Source organism: Cupressus sempervirens, chromosome 1, assembly GCF_028749045.1.
Source record: "Cupressus sempervirens isolate cs-2001-9-10 chromosome 1, ASM2874904v1, whole genome shotgun sequence".
Taxonomy (NCBI): domain Eukaryota; kingdom Viridiplantae; phylum Streptophyta; class Pinopsida; order Cupressales; family Cupressaceae; genus Cupressus; species Cupressus sempervirens.
In genome coordinates, this window is record NC_143118.1 from 822,881,019 (window position 1) to 822,893,483 (window position 12,465).

A 12,465-nucleotide genomic window follows, 5' to 3' on the forward strand; every position below is an offset into this window, starting at 1 on the left:
GAAGGTGGTTCTTGTGGATTCATTTTATCCCTTGTTATGTCTACTTCAGCCTTTTTCAATTCTTCCACACTCACCAATATTGGATTTGTACACAATTTTTCTTGTAGTGTAGTTTGGTGAAGAATCTTTTTAAGATCCTCTATAGTTAGTAGATTTATGTTCTGACTAGAATTGTCAAGAACATCTTGTATAGTTATTGTATCTACAAGTGTAGTGGTATCATGTGGAGGGATCAAATGTGGTAGTTGTTTGTCTTGTGCACTCTATTCTTGTTGCTACTCCACAACAGTTGCCATATCATCCTTTTGTGTCTCCTTCTCCACTTTTTCATCTTCCTTTTCTTTTTCACCTCTTCCTCCTTATCATTGTCTTCTTCCTCTTCATTATTTCTTCCCTCAAAGGGATTTGCTTCTCCTTATTTCATAGTTGTGAGTCCATAAATTTATTTCTACATTTGAGTGGACTTTTTGACAACATCCTCAATTTTATTCTAAAGATTACCAAAGGCTCTATACTTGGGTGAAAATTTTCTCCCATGCTTCTTATTTACCTTACTAATTTTCCCTTTAGTAAGTTCAGGCATTACTCGAGCCAATGTTGACTCTCTTATTTTATTTTACATATTAAGGCAATAATGACATTTATTTTCTACAATGGAATATAACTCCTTAGGTATTGAATTATCAAATTCAAGTGGAGTGTTCTTGAACTTTCCATCATGGTGTAGATTGACTCTTTAACCATGTTCTGCTCCTCTCTATTCAATTTATTAAAATAAATACCTTTTAAACTAGATAAGCTTGAATTATCCCTAATGTTATCACATATATTTTCCAAATTAAATTGTGTGGTGTGACTTATCACCCTAAATTGGTTTTTTTCATCAAATTTTGTTCTTTCTTCATCTAATTCAAGAGGTGCAACATATTTTGTTCTTAGCTTCTTCTTGGTTTGACCTTCCTACTTGATAACCTTCTTCTTTTCCTACTCCTTGGCCTCCTTTGTTGTGGCTCTTATACTTGCCCTTGTGGTATGCTTTTTTGGGCTTTCCTTGGCTATCTTCTTGCCTTTGGGCTAAGTTGTATGTTGTTTTTGGGCTTTTCTCTTCTTTGGCTCTAGCTTAGGTGATTCCTTGGCTTGCTCTTCCTCCTTGGCACCTTCTTGGTCTTCTGCATCTTCTCCCATGCCTTGGTTCAGTGCAAGTGGCTCCTGGCCCTATTCTTCTTCATTATCATCTTCTTCTTCTTCATCATCCTCACCTTCTATTGTGCCTTCATCAAATCTAACCTTAAGCTTTTTAACCAATCCATTCTTTTTCTTCAGGGTTGAAACAGTTTTCAATTCTATTTCAACTTTTTACTTAACAACATCAAAAGTTCCAAAAGCTTTTGCACTTTTGTCAATGTCTTGTGCTAGCAATGTTGTGATTACTATTGATGCCTCATCAATATTGATTTCATATCCAAGTGGCGTCAGCCATCTCACCCTTGGTATTGCTACTTCAATATATGTAAAATCAATGCCCACTAAGAAGAAAATGTCATTGATGTGCTATTCAACAAAAGAGACAGGTATCCTTAGTCTCTATTTCATTGACTTCTTAAAGTCTTCAAAGTAGCTAGTCATTATAGTTTCAAATTTTCCCCCATTTTCTCTATGTATCCATTGAATTGTACTGCTATTGACTTGTTTGTTTTCTAGCTTACCCTTACAAAAGAAGGGAATTCATTCTGAACATAGAAAAAATAAACATATCAAGATTGCTCCAAATTTTCATTGGGCACCCTTGGACCTTCTTATGGCTCCTAAACTCTCCATAATCTATTGTAATTTTAGTTTATCTAGATCATAAGTATGATCCTTCTTAACAATTTTATATCCCATGTCTACTATAATACAATGTGCACTTTTGAGTCACCTTGACTATTAGAATTTATGAGATATGACCCTAACAAAAAATTCTACAAGAGGATCTTTGATGGTGTCAATAGTCATCCCTCTCTTATTCCACTTTGCCCCAGTGTTCTTCTTTATGGCTTCTTTAGAATCATTCCTTAGGGTCTTTGTCCATTCTAGGGTTGGATACCCAATTACTCTATGTATAATTCTTTTAGATAGTTTAATGGGTTCATCTTCCAACAATAGGCATCAATCATGGATTCTACTTAGCACAATTCATACCCATTCTATTTTAAATACTGTAGGGAAATCTAGGGTATGGGTTAAGCCCTTACTCTTAATAATTTGAAACTCTTCCTTTAAAACCAAATTCTCACATAGTTTATTATATGCTACCCTAATCTCCATATCACCAATAGCTCTAATTTTGCAAGCATATCATCTCCTAACATCTTGCACCATCACAACTTTAGGTGGAATCATGGATAAAGCTCTGGTAGGGTTGTTCTTATAAGAAACTTTAGGAATTGATCTAAAATTGGGTTATTTCACTTCATTACAGACCAATTAAACTTCAAATAGCTCCTTATCCTAGGGTTTTCTAGAGCTAGATGCCATTTCTTCAAACTAGGTTTCAATACTTAAAAATTTCTTAACTACATAGCTTAGCAGTAGTGTAAATACATTGAATTGAAAAGATGTTGAATCTTGGCTTGAATCTATGAAAAAGCTTCAATCTCTTCTTGGAAACCATTTTTGCACTCTTGTTGCTCTTTCTTTGTGTTCCAATGATAAAAAATAATATAAAAATTGACCTTATACCCTTCATTTCATAGAATTTAATGCTTAGTGTATATACAGTTGTCCATTCAGCTCCTTATGAAATTCTATTTCACTTCACTTCCATTGATTTTCCAACACTTGGCATACACTAGAGTTTCCCTTACTCGACTTCAACTAAAATTTCCTTTCACTCAAAAGCAACTAATTAGTGGACTTCCACTAGTTCTGTCCAATAACTTGGCACATACTATGATTTCACTTGGAAACTGAAGGTAACAATATGAAAGCTCTTGAGGATAGATTTGCATCTTTATACATGTTATTTATCCTTTTTAGTACTGATGTATGATAAAATATTTAAATATCACTTAGTTGGATGAAGTGTGATCACTTAACCTTTTAGGTGAAGTGATCCCTCCATTTGATGTGCTACTTCCATCTTTCTTCTTCCATGTTTTATTCATCTCTCCTCTAACATGCTCAACATCTACCTTACCTTTTCCTTTGTTTGAGTTTGAGTTAGGTTCCTTTGTCCTTTTTGGGTAGTGCTTGTTGATGTGACCAATCTTCAAACAACTAAAGCATCTAGTTTGGCTCAACCATCTGCTATAGCTCCCACTAAAATGTGTTCTTATGTAGTTCTCATGGATGTGTTCATACTCTTGACAGTAGTGATAGCTTTGCCTAGTGTTGTAGTCCCAATTGTAGTGATGTCCATGACTATTTGAGTTTTCAGGTTGTTCTAGAGTCCACATAGGCTTTGATCTACATTCAAAGGCTCTATGTCCATATTTTTTGCAATTGTAGTAGTGACCTTCAAATCTTGGTGTCCTAATGGTTTTAGTCCTACAATCATGTGCCTAATGACATTGCTTATTGCACTTGTGACAGTGACCCATGTTTTTAGGTTTGTCATGCTGATTGGTGTTCTTGCTCCTACACACATTAGAGGTATGTCTCTTTTTACCACAAAAATGAAAAGTGGGTTTTTTTTTCTTACCTTTGTCACTTCTTTCTTCTATAATCTTAGATTACTTTCCTTTTTTAGTGTTGGCATATTCTAGTCCCAAAGTGTCATTACAAGATCTTGGTGATTTTAGTAGCTATTCAAAGTACTTGATGGCTTCATTAGGTTTTTTGAAGATTTTTGCAATTTCCTTTTCTCTTCTCAAGTCATTTTGTAGTTGTTCATAGTTTACATAGTAGTTTGTGCCAATACAAACAACTATGTCAAAATTGTATTACTTGACATTTGAAGTCCTCGGTGCTCAGCACTAACTTGAAATTCAATATTGTTACTTAACATCTAAGTGACTCAATATGCACTACTTTCTTGGCATTTGAATCACTTGATACATACTATCTACTCTGCATCTATGTGATTCAATACTTGACTGGCTCGGCACTCACTATTTACTTAGTAAGCACTATCTTATATGTTATTCTTGGCATATGTTACTTATTCAATATGAACTAGGTAGATGACTTAAGTGTATAGACACTCATTTTTCAAATCTAATATGAGATGAACAAAATATATATGGTTCATTGTGGAAACTAACAATAGTTGCATGGAAGCATTAATTCCTAGAGTTAAGTTTCTAGAGCTTGCGGGATATGAGATGAGTGCAAAGATCATAGAAGGGTATGCACAAATTATTATTGAATCTGTAATGCCCCGTCAAGGGATCCAAAGAATTAACCTAGAATTTCACTAAGTTTAGTAACTTTTTTTTTTAATAATTTTTTTATAACATGAAAGTAAATACCACATATAGCTTGTACATAATAACAGAAGCAATAGCAATGTCCATCTAAAAGTAAACATAACATACATAACCAATTTCATTCTTTAAGAATCCCTTAACATTGAGTTACATCTAAACTAACTAACATACATGAATCCATCTAGTACAACATCCACATGAATAATAATGTTAAGTCCAATGTTTATACATTACATTTTCAAATGCTCAATCATCCACTGTACATGTCATAGGGTATGAAGGCTTAAAAGAATATGCATATGTGAAATAAGGTACATCATCCTATTCCAATCCATGATACATCAAAGTAAAGATAATCACACGATACATCATCATAGAAGACATATACATCTATCATAAAGATCAAACAAAATAAACTAAGTGCACGGTTCCTCCCAACCATAAATAGCATCATTAGACCATCGTGGATCCTAGCCATCCCTCCGTGCGTAACATTCCAAAGCACCGAAGAGATCATCAGTATAAACATAGTAGGAATGTCACTTCTAAAACATCCTACTAACATGCAAAGTAAATCATAAGATAACATCATCTAACATATGCAAATCATCAATATAAGAAACATACCAGTAAATACATCCATCATAAGGTATATCATCAATCATAATGATCCAAGAACAGAATGAAGATAAATACCAACCAAGAATGCTCCAGCCATGGTGTCTCAAACGGATCTCAAATGATAAGAGTGGAAAATACACTACCACCCAACCGCGTGGTACCTAAGTGGTCCACTCCCACCGTGCTGAGGAGATAATCTCAAGTCCCAAACAGGCTATCCATAACACATAGCACAAATCTCTATAGTCTAGGAATCCTAAAAGTATACTAACTCAAAAGTTCCAATCACACACAAAATTGACATCTAATTCCTAGAGGCACACAATGACATGTAGGAAACCTACTTTGCAAGCGAGAAAGTGTCATCGCATTTATCTCGTACAAGTTACCTTGGCAGTTAGCTAAACTCCATGGGTCCATATAGATCTCGTGCAGCCACTAGTATCCTCTCATACTGATGAGGCATACTATGGAATGCAAGGTCACAACTATGTGTTCTCACTACTCCCATCCTAGCCTGTACAAGCACTCAAAGCATGGGCGAGAACCAAAAAAATTATCTTTTTAGGTTCATTTAACCCCCATTTAGTGTGTAAATGTTATCACTTATTAACCAAACTTACAATGAGTTGCCCTGGCAGCCACTTAGGGCCCCGGCCCCCATTGCAAGCCACTTCCCGACACTACAAGTAGATTACCTACCCTAATGCTCATGGAATCATAAATCACCACAGTCCTATACAAGGGATTGTAAAGAAAATCCAAAAGATAATCCATAAAAAGAATCATCAAATATCCATGATAAAAGTATCAAATATCCACAATAAGAATCATCAAATCTCCATGAGCATCCAAAAAGAATTAATAGAAAATCATGACGACAACAGTTCTCTATTGGAAACTGAAGGCATCACTAATAATCATAATAATCATTGGTTCTCAATAACCAAAATATATCTCAAAATAAATCACCATATCCATTGGTTCTTAACAAGCAACCAAGAATATCTCAAAATCATACTGATCGAAGACTCCAAAATGGTTGAGTCAAAACATGTCACAACATGACATCATCAAGAAATAAATCAACACTTTAGTCCCATCATGGCGACTACAAAGTAATCCAAGGATAACTGATCGATGACTCAAAAATGATTAGCTCGAGTATCTCATACACATACATCTCAGCTTCACACATGAAGACTGGTGAACAATAACAAACATTTCATAGAGCATATGATCACATAACCATGGTTGGGCTTATAAAGATCGAGACCAAATAAGATCAACATGCCATCACATCTCATAACCCCTGAGCCTCTGGTAACAACCTAGGACTGGTCAACACTAGTCAACCCAAAACCCAAAACAAGAGAATATAGAATACACGATGCAGACACATGTTTTGGTTTTGCTATCTTACATAGTTGAATCAAGTGTAGAGGTTTCTAGTTTTCTATTTGCAAGTATATTTTCAAGTGTCTTAAGTTTCATCATTCGACTTACAAGTCAACCCAATTGTTCCCCGATAGCATTATTCTTCCATTATTAAGAATTACATTCTAAGAGTAACTTAAGGATAATTTTTACTCATTAAACTAATCATCATTAAATTTTCTTAATTTATCTATGAACCATATTCTAATTGATTAACCTTTCAACTTTTCTAAGATCATTATTCGTTATATTATAAGAGGACCAATTATCATTCTTCGAATAAGAGGTTATAACTTTATTTATCTCAATCCATTAACATAGGTACACCATCCATGACCTATTAACATCTTATTAGTTTTCAATTGGAAACTTAATTAAGTATTACTAAAGTTTGAGTCTTTGAATTTAATCGTCACCATCGTTGACAACCATACAATATCTAAAGTCATAATTCAAGTCATAAGAATAAGACCTATCAACTTCAATATAGATAATCTACAATCTTGTTAAAAGAATTATATTAAATAAATCTCTATTACATAACTTAATTATTAATTAAATCTAATTAACTCTCATTAATTGATTTAATTAATAATTGTATAACCATAGCAACATTCTAATTAACATAAGTTCACTAATAACTAACTATAACTTGAAAGTTAAAAGTCAACTATAACTCAAATCTCTAATATTCATATTAATAGTTCAATAATAACAAGACGTAATAAATCCCCAATACCAAATATTATCATTTCAAATAAATTTTTCCTATATACGTTGATTCAGTTAACTGATAATCTTTCAAATTATTAACCAATTCAATTTGATTAATATCTTTTACAGTACTTCAATCATTAACTAATCTCCTTTAGAATAACTCTGTTCGTATTAGTTGATAACTATTTAAACTATTTATACTATTATTTATTAATAGTTTGTTAGACCCAACAAATATTAATAAATAATAAACTTATCACAAATATAAATAATCAATCTAGAAAACTTTGACATAGAAATTCATTAACTAACTCTTAATACCATTAAGGTATTCAAACACATTAACCAATAACATAATAATTCAATCTTAATCCAATATCATTTAGAGTTTCTAAATTTAAATCAACATAATATAAATTATCATCTTACAATTATTTAATCAATATTAAAATCAACCATTAGACTCCATTTTCTAATTGTTCTAATAATATTTTGTCTATATAAAAGTTGTTTGAAAAAGATCCCTATCACAAACCAATAAGACTCATTGTAGATTTTAACATGAATAATTTTCAAATTCTTAGCATTATCATCTTCATTAAACAACTCTAAAATTGTTTAATAGTATTCAATATACATTATAAAAAGTCCACTATATAAACTATATTAAAATATCTTTTCTTTTAATTTTCTCTCATTTAAAAATTCATTTACTTAGATTGACTAATAATTAACTACACTTCTTCTACTATTAACTAATATTAATTAAATTTGATTTAATTAGATTAGATAATAGACCATATAAAACTAATGCATAATAATAAGATTCTAATAAGGGAAGATTGCAATAATATCTTTAATTCATTAAATAATCTCTAGTAGATTATCTCTGTTAGAAATGGAAAAAAGAAAATATGAAAATAAGCAAAACCAGGAAAGAATCTAAGTGAGTTAATGCATGAAAAGATATTACCATAAAATAGGAGAGAGAAAGCTTCAAGCTCCAACACCATGAGACAAGATATTTGGAAAGGGGAAAGTAAAGAAAACCCCTTGTGACATTATGAATGAGGCATGAAAAGCCTAAGAAGGAAGAGAGAGAGAGATAGAGAGCAATGCTCATACAATATTTGAGAAGAGGAAGAAACCTCATTGTTAAATGAGAGAAGAGGGTCATCTCTTAAATAGAGATAAGAGAGAGGAGTTAGAATGTAACTCCCATGTCTATGAATTTCACCATTCATAAGTGTGTGAGGCCAAGTGTGAGATTCCTCTTAAGGAGGAATAATCTAAAATTAGAAATTACAATACATATTTATCCTCACATATTCCACTAGATGACAAAATAAGATGTAGTGGAAAAAGGACAAAAAAGAAATATATTAGGATACCTTGGCTTATATCCTAATATATTACAACAATAAATAAAGAAGGTCTAACCTTGGTTTATAAATACACCAAGGAAAGATTAGAACTTCTAACACCCCCCTTTAATCTTTACTTGGGGTAATTACATCAAAGGGTATTAAACCCATAATTTACAAAAATCTGCAACCTAATCTTCAATATGAAGTAATTTGATTGTCTTCAAGCCATATGGAACATTTTTAGATCCAAGAGAAGTACAAGAGTCCTTTGAATGTGATCAAGTGGAAGCATAGGCAGATCTTCATATGTGGAAAACCAAGAAGGTTCCTTGATGGATCACCTGAAAAAAAGAACAACAAGATAAATATCCACAAGTAGAATGCCATCATATATGCAAATTGTTAGAAATGAAAATTCAAAATCCTTTTGAATAAGGATAATAAAACTCGCATAGAGAAATAATGAGTAAAACATGTTACCACAAAACAATGGAGATAACCTGATATCAAGATAAATTATATGCTCAAAAAATTGTCAACAAGGACAAATTGAGTAAAAAGCTTGATCAATGCTCTCATAAAAAGTATATGATACTAATGCACAAATGACCACAGACAAGGCCAACTAATGAAATGTGCATCGACATTGCATCAATCACGTGGATATAGACAGTCCACTTAATGAATCATCCCACTGCAAGCTAATGGGGGCGTCCCTCCATAACATGCATGACTCATGATCTAAGAAATAAAGTATGCAGATCATTATCACATTAATATATGAAAATAACATAAAGGAGAGACATGCTGATCAAAGTAGAATTATCATGATTTTTGATAGGATAATCAAAAGAATGGATTATGAGGTTGTAACAACATATTGCCTTCAAATTGGATCAAATCATCTGAATTTGGAGAGAAAACTCCAATAATAACATCCTCTTCATTGAGGAACAAAAATGGAACAACATGGAGGGAAACTCCATAAAAATATTATCCTATCAAAATGGAACAGATAGGATCAAATGGAGGGAAACTCCATATAAAATGAGTGCATACCAATATAGGATGGAGGGATACTCCATGGGCCAGATAAAGAAACTATGTATCAGTTATACTGAGGGGAACTACATAGTTAACCTTGAAAAAATATTAAGCTCCCTATGCAACTCAAAAAAATATTATATAAATAATGTAGATCATTGGTATAACACCATAAAGTGCCAACATGGGCATAGAACAATGCTATAAAAGCATAAAAGTGCAACTATGGGCATATCAAAATATCAAAATGAAGGCAAATGTGTAAGATTACTCATAATCCAATTAGGTAAAATGATTTAAGGAAGATCAACTAAATATAGATATCAGGTATAAAACGCCATTGAGGGTAAACATGAGTACTCAATTCATTTTGCAAAGGTATATATTAATTTTTGAATCATTATAGTCATAAATTATATATTTATCTGGGCATATATGTGGGCCCCCATATATACTCAAATAAATATACGAAAATAGATTGGTTAAAGAAAATAATCACCTTTCCATACTTAATATTTTGGAAAGTCACAATTTATAAAAAGTCATAATATTTACCTTGGTTCAAAAATATAACCTCAAAGTAATAAGAACATAAAGTCATGGGGCAAGAAAAGATCTCCCCATTTTTCTCATACTATGCCTTCAAGATTGGAAGAGATTCAAAAAGAATTTTTTTGAAATAAAACATTAAGAAAGATATAACTAAAAAAACTTAGTAATTAATGATAGAGGTCAGATCTGGCATATAAGAATATACTAAAAAGAGTTTAAAAACTTTTCTTAAAAAAGTTTGAATAAAAGCTTGTAATGATAGAATATTGCACTTGTCTGACAATGAATGATTACATGCCAAAAATAGGTTGACAAGAGGCAATAATAAAAGTAAATGATGCTTCTATCATGAGCTTAAAAAAGAAAAAGAATCTTGCATGAAAAGACAAGAAAAAATGAGCAATGATTTGTTTTTTTAAAAAAGACAGAGAATAATAATTGCACAGAGAATATTTTAAACATGCAAGAGACAAAATTAGAAACTTAAAATGTACAGACATGAAAAGACGAAAAAGCATAGTCTTTTTGATATCCTCTATGACAGATTTCTCTTATTTCATGTAAGATATCATAGAGGATATCTTTGGTTAAAGACAATGAAATAGCTCTTATTTGCAACAGATTTTCAAGTGAGGTATAGATATATAAAAAAATTAAATTCAAGAAATGAAATGGATTAAAAATATTTTAAAATATGAGTAGACTAAGATATGAATTTGAAAAAGATAGGAAAACCCTTTGGCGGCAAGCCTTCCAAAGGGGGTTAGATGAAAAATAATAGAAAATAAGAAGTAACTTGCACAAATTAGAGCAAACAGTAAAATAAAAAAAAAAAAAAAAATTCAATTTTTTCCATCTTAAGAAGATTAAAGAAGAAATTAGTGAAATCTCTCTCAAGAGTCTCCTTCGAATCGTACCTTCATGCAAACACTCAAAACAAAGATTAAACTGCTCCGATACCATGTTAGAAATGGAAAAAAGAAAATATGAAAATAAGAAAAACCAGGAAAGAATCTAAGCGAGTTAATGCATGAAAAGATATTACCATAAAATAGGAGAGAGAAAGCTTCAAGCTCCAACACCATGAGACAAGATATTTGGAAAGGGGAAAGCAAAGAAAACCCCTTGTGACATTATGAATGAGGCATGAAAAGCCTAAGAAGGAAGAGAGAGAGAGATAGAGAGCAATGCTCATACAATATTTGAGAAGAGGAAGAAACCTCATTGTTAAATGAGAGAAGAGGGTCATCTCTTAAATAGAGATGAGAAAGAGGAGTTAGAATGTAACTCCCATGTCTATGAATGCCACCATTCATACGTGTGTGAGGCCAAGTGTGAGATTCCTCTTAAGGAGGAATAATCTAAAATTAGAAATTACAATACATATTTATCCTCACATATTCCACTAGATGACAAAATAAGATGTAGTGGAAAAAGGACAAAAAAAAAATATATTAGGATACCTTGGCTTATATCCTAATATATTACAACAATAAATAAAGAAGGTCTAACCTTGGTTTATAAATACACCAAGGAAAGATTACAACTTCTAACAATCTCTAATCAAATTTGTTGATAACTATTTAAACCATTATTTATTAATTATCATTAAACACTTTTATAAATTACCACCTCTTAACTATATATTAAATAGTATTTAATATACATTAAATAATTAATATTAAAAGTCATCCGTTCTCTATTGAATTCAATATCTCTATCCATCAGCTCCATCCACAAACTTTCCATTAAAAATCTTCATTAATTCATTTAGAACATTTTTATTAGTCTTTAGACTAATTAAATAATTATTAAATTCTAATTATATTACTTTGATATATTATTTCTGTGAAGTTTAAGCATAAAGAACTCTTGGTTATGGGAAATGAAGAGACATCTGTTTTTGAATAAAATAGTCCTAGTACGACGGTCATATCTCCCTAATAAACTGTTGGATCGGGCTAAAATTTAAATATGTTGGAGAGGGCCAAGTTGCGCCAATTCTGACTAGAGTGATCGAATAAATTTGATCTTGATAAAAAGTTATGAATGACTGAATTCAGGTCTATCCAAAAGGCAGCGACAAGACAATTTGTGATGAATTAAGAATTTCCTCTTAAAATATTTGTTCTCTAAATTTAACCATAAAAGGGTTTGTTCATATGTATCTAAAAATATAATTGATAGAAAGATTACATCCAATCATTCAAATTTTCACCATAAAATTTCTATTTTAACTCCAAATCTTGTCTTTCTAATTTAATAATATAAATTTGAACCCAAACCCGATTAAGATCTAATTATTTCTCCTTAATTGG